The following is a 6,165-nucleotide window of genomic DNA, read 5'->3' as shown; positions in this document are numbered from 1 at the left end:
TTGACACATGTTCCAAAGTTGAAGTCCCCTGCGATTCATTCAGCCAATAAAGGTGGTACTGCTTCTTGAGGAAAGTTGGGATCTTCCTGCAATTCTGCAAATAATTGCACAACATTTTCAGGCGGGACAAAGGCAAGGGCTGGTATCATGCAGATCCAACAGGCAAATTTGTGATCACCTTCGTATTGCACTTTCAGTCCTTCTTTCTGAACTTTATGCCAAACTGCCTGTGATAGGTGGAAGAAGCAACCTGTGTTCTCTATACTGAGGAACTCAATATCAAACGCCTGGATTGCAAATGATTTGATGTGACATCAAATTTTGATCAAAGTACCTTTATATAAGGAATTTAGTCAGATTTTATTTTTATTTGATTCAGTTTTGGTTTGAATTAATTGATTGTGCTTTTTTTTTACTTGATTGTTTTGTGTTTACTATGTATTTTTTACTTTTTGATGAAAAATAAAATTTCAATGTGGCCTTAATATGAATGGATATTCAGAAGAACAAACATTTGCAAAATGAGAGGTCAATGCTGGGTCAGTAATGATTATGATATTGTAATTTAGTACAGCAGTGAATGTTGGGGGCAAAACGTGTGGGGGTGAAAGATGTAGCGGCAAAAGATCCCGGGAGTGAAATGTGTAGGAGCAAAAATTCTGGGGGCAAAATGTACCTGAGGGTGAAATGTACCAGGGGGCAAATGTCCTATAACCTCCACATCCTGTGTGTGTACAGTTTAATATTACATATGCTCCACATTTTCTATCAAGCCTCAGTGCTATGAAATTCTATGCCTTTTTTTTTTTAAATCTTAGAGAACTCTCTCCCATGATTTAAAAAGTGACTTAAGGCCTACTTCTTTGAGTAGGCCTTTGGGCTTTAGTGTGGAGAATTGGGTGGTGTTCAATCTCTCTGTTTTCTTAAATCTCTGCTGTTTCTATTTCGTTGTAATTGCAATATTTATTTTTGTCTATCCTAATGTTATTGTAAATTACTTTGATGTTTTATTCAAAGGTGGGATAACAAATTGTAATAAGCTAAACTAAACTTATACATCAATGACCTTACCTAGGGAATGTCTGCAGTTTAAATTTTACAGTAGGCTGTAGAACATAATATACTTATTGAATAAGCTGGATTAATACAAATCCTTATATAAAAACTCCATATGCAGAACACACAGACTTTCACTAAATGCAGAAGTTTCACAAGCTAAAAATAGAAATCTGTGTAAACAAATATTAAACTGAAACGCAAGGAGCCAGACTCCTCACGCAGTACAAGAGAATAAAAGACACAGAGATGCACTTCCTTCATATAATACTAAATAAAGATAGAAACATGATGGCAATTAAAGGCCAAATGGCCCATCCAGTCTGTCCATCTGCAGTAACCATTATCTCAACCGAATGCTTGGCTGGCCCAGGTGCCTAGGGCCCCTCCTATGGGTGGGCCTTAGGTGCCTGGGCCAAACAGGCCCTAGCCCCCTCCCCGGTGCATCCCACAATGCACCGGGAAGGGGTAGGCCCACCATTCCAAGGATAGCGGGCCTTCCGGCCGAACAAGGGACCCATCCATCCGTCCAACTTACAGGTTAGTGGAGGGGGTATCTGGGGTAGGGGAGTCCGGGATAGTGGGGGGGGGGGCACGTTCGGGGGGTTCACTGGGAGGGTGGGGGTGTGCCTTCAGTAGGAGAGCTTTGGATCCCTCCTGCTGGTATTCATGGGAGGATGAGGGGTTTGGGTGTGCGCCTTTGTCAGGAGGGCTTGGGATTTAGAACTTTTTGAACATTTTTTTAATTTTTATTATGAGCCCCCTAGAGTTTACTGGTTGTCCTTACAATGCAAGGTTTCCAGTACAAGTTATACCTAATTTGACATAAAGTTACAGTGTAAGATACAAGTTATACCTAATTTGACGCACAGCAAGTTATAGTGTATGATACAAGTTATCCTTATGCGACACATACTGGTTTTGGTACTTATTTATATATGATCTGGAAATTGGAATGACAAGTGAGGAACAACAAGGTACTAATATATATCTCTTTGTAGTTTATCGATCAAGGGTAGGGGCTTAGGTGAAGAGGTATGTTTTTATTGCTTTCCTAAAGCTGAGGAGACCTTCAAGGGATCTGATCTGCAGGGGCAGTCAATTCCAGTGACTCGGTATGAAGTGGGAGTAGACCATTGCTTTGCGGTTTGCAGTTGAAGGGCACGACCAGGGGGTGTGTTGAGGCATATTTTGTCCGGGCACATATTTTCTTTAAAGTGACTTGTAGAACTTTCAATATGCTTTGAGGCTTTAGCTGGCAGTGAGTGTTTGAGCTATCTTTCCTATTCCAAGTGGTCTCCATGGAATGGTCTCCCTTTGCACTTAATAATACATTTTATTTTTATACCGCAGTACCTCTTAGTTCTATGCGGTTAACAGTAATGAAAAGCTGAACAAAACAGCGATAGTACAGCAACAGCATTAAAATTTGTAATAACAGTCGGCAAATTTATCAAAAGGGCATCCGTTTTTAGGTGTTTATAAATTACAACTTGAATTTGTGTTTTATCTCATTTTATGCTTTTTTAAAAATATCCCATGCATTACCTTGCTTAGAAAGGCAGTATATAAATGGAAATGAAAATAAAATACTTATTAGAACAGACAAAGTCTGTGTTTTATGGTGCTTTCCCTTCTACAATCTGTCTTTTTCTCCTCCACTGGTAAGAGCTCGGCAGTGGCCTTGTCTAGCAGAGGAACTGGTGCCATAAACCAGCTGTGAAGACAGATTGATTGTCCAAGGTAAAGCAGATTTAGCATTTATTGGTTAAACCTAAAACCAGAAACTCTGATCACTGCACAAAATGATAATCCATTTCTTCTTATACCTCTGAACCATGTGCTATTACTTCAGAATCTCATTTTTTTTATGACCTATCATCACCCGTTGCTGAGCTGTCTTTCCGGAAAGGCCACGGAATTTAATTAAGACAGTGACCATTAAGACATTTTCGACAGTATGCCACTTCCTTAATGCTTGTTGTAAACAGTAAAACCAGTGCAACACTCACTGTCTTACCTTAGAGACTTTGGGGACTGACGGGCTGTAACGTCACTCCTGCTGGCAAAACCTGGTGCCTTACTCCTGTCAGGCAAAAAGGCATGCTAAGGGGAAACAAAATGCCCATCAGACCTGCATTCAAACAGAAAAATACAAACTTTGAAAACTCACTTGAAGGGAGACTGAAAGTGTGCAAATACAGTCAGGTGTCAGCATAGAGAAAGATGGAGGGCAAGGAAAAGGTTTGTGAACAGTTGAATGGCAAGATTGCTTTTTCCTGATTGGATTGTGGTCCAGAGCAGAGCATTCCTTCAGAGGCTCGTCTGGCCTCTCTAAACAGTTTCAAGGGCAAAATATTAAGTGCAGAAATCAAATTCAGTTCTTGTAGTACAAATATATGTCATGATAGATAAATTCTGGTAAATCAAAAGACAAATTTATTCTTCCTTCAGTTCTTGCTGTGCTCTGAAAGTTTTATTTTGCCAGTGATAACTAAATATTGAATCTGTATTTGAATCTGCTTTTAATTTTATAATTTATTACATTACATTAGGGATTTATATTCTGCCATTACCTTGCGGTTCAAGGCGGATTACAAATGGATTGTCAGGACATTAGAAGTATTTAGGGAGTAGTTTGTACAGTTCTTTGAGTTGCTAAGGATTACATCTAAATTGTCAAGGAAATTAAAAGTACATATGGAATAGTTGCAGGTGAGGCTTGGGACTTATTGGTGTATAACCAGTCTTAAGAATTGTATGAGGGGGGTACTGAAAAGTTCTCAGCCCAACCAAGAAAGGAATGATGTGGAGCCATGAAATTTACAAGCTATTCCAGTGTGTCTGAAGTTTCTGTAACCCTTCCAAAAATACTCTGATGTCTGGTCACTGAAATATTGCTCCACTGCTGCAATCACCTCCAAACCACTCAAAAACTGTCACCCTTTCAAACTGTTTTTAAGGTTTGGAAACAGAAAATAGTCAGATGGAACAAGATCTGGTGAGTAGGGTGAATCTATGCACTAAAACCCCAACTGCGTCAAAACATCCATCGTTTTGCCAGCCTTATGAGTAGGTGCATTGTCTTGTAAAAAGAGAACTCCTTTCTGCAGCTTCCCTCTCCCTTTTTCTTTCAATGCCTCCTTTATTCAGCACAGCAAATTGCAGTAGTATTCTGAATTAACTGTTTGGTCCCTTGGAAGATCTAATCTAATCTAATCTTCTATTTCTGCATCGCTTATACCTAGGCAGGCTCAAGGCGACATAGAGAGGGGCAAGGAAGGAGAAGGGGGGAGGAGAGAAGGGAGAAGAAGTAGGTAGGAGGGGTAGGGGATACAGGAGATTCAGTGCCAAATAGATGAGTTTTCAGTTTCTTCCAGAATATGGTGTGGTTAGGTTCTGTTCTGGTCATTTCTGGATATAACTTTTATGTACCAAGCAAACAAACAACAACACTGGCTAGACAACTACATTAATGGAGCTTTTTAGAAAAGTCATAAAAACTGCCTTATTTGACAGATATGTCACCTAAACAGTAACTATACCAAACACTAAATCCAATTCTATTATTTCTAATATGTCCCCTCTGAAATTCTTAACAAACTGTATGCTATATTGTAATTCGCTGCATTTTAAGATTCTGCATACTGTAATTTCACTATCTGCATATTGTAACTCGCTGATTGTCCAGCTCTCTTCAATGTGAACCGCCTAGAAGTCACACGATTATGGCGGTATAGAATAAAGTTATTATTATTATTATAGTCATTACAACATCTTCCTGATCCCAAAACAGTGTGGCCATGATCTTTCCTGCTGACTTTTGGGTCTTGAATTTCCTTGGCCTTGGAGAACCTGAGTGCTACCATTGTATGGACTGTTGGTTTATCTCAGAATCATAGTGGTGGAACCATGTTTCATCAACAGTAACTAGTCATTTCAAAAAGCTGGCACCAGCTCACTGAAAATAGTGCAAAATCAACTTGGAAGTGTCCACTCGACATTGGTTCTTGTCAGCATTCAACCATTTGGGCACCAACTTGGATGACAGCTTCTGCATACCCAGCTGCTCATGGATTATACACCCATGTTCCCTGGATACCTGTAGTGTCTCTCCTCCACTGGCTAAGGGACAGATTCAGGGTCCAGCCACAGGGCCTCCACGCATGTGCGGACGTCAATGTAATGACATCATGCATGTGTGTGATGTCATCGCATCAACGTCTGTGCACTTCCGGGTGTCTTCCGGCAGTGGCACCAGGTTTAGTGTGCCCCGGTGCTGAAAGGTTTGCAAAACACTGCTGTAAAGGAAAGTAAGCTACTACCATGTGTCCTCTGGGTACTGAATTATAGTGATTAAAATCATGCAGTTTGCAACTTGTTGGTAAGTATACTATCTACTAGAGCTGAACAAACACAGCAATACCTGTTGCTTTATGGATAAATACAAACCTCATCCTTTCAGATTTGTTGATAGTGATATCTAATGGTCAGCATATATCACACTTTCTAAACCAATGGGATTTTTGGATACATTACATTACATGCTTATATTCCGCCTGTACCTTGCAGTTCTAAGCGGATTACATCAGAAAGATAGCTGGACATTTCCAGGAAGAGAAATACAATTAAAGAAGTTGGTCCTAGTACAACAAAAAAGATAGCTGGACTTTTCCAGTAAAGGAATACAATTGAAGGCGTAAGGTCTAAAGCAATTTTGATGAGATGATTCTAAGAGGGGGTGAGAGGATACCACGCCTTCAAACCAGCCCTCCACTCTCCCTTTCAAGTGACAGGCCCAGAGAAACACACAGACCTAAGCACAGAAGAGTCATTGGAAGAACACCATGAGCTATGCTGTACATGCTTTCCCAATTAATGAATATTTTTTGAGTTGGGGTTTTTTCTACACACTGACAGTAGGATCAGTGAAATAAACTACTACTACTACTTTAATGCACTTTGAATTGTATTTTTTTAAACAGAATGTGAAAAATGTACAAGGGTGGGAATACACAAGTCCCTGTAAACCTTCAGTGTTAGCTCTGGCATTTACACAAAGAGAATTTTATTTGAGCTTAGGTAGCATGGGTTATACACACATCCTAC

Source organism: Geotrypetes seraphini, chromosome 2 (genome assembly GCF_902459505.1).
Source record: "Geotrypetes seraphini chromosome 2, aGeoSer1.1, whole genome shotgun sequence".
NCBI classification, from domain to species: Eukaryota; Metazoa; Chordata; class Amphibia; order Gymnophiona; family Dermophiidae; genus Geotrypetes; species Geotrypetes seraphini.
The sequence above is the reverse complement of the archived record's forward strand: the minus strand, read 5'-3'. Positions refer to the sequence as shown.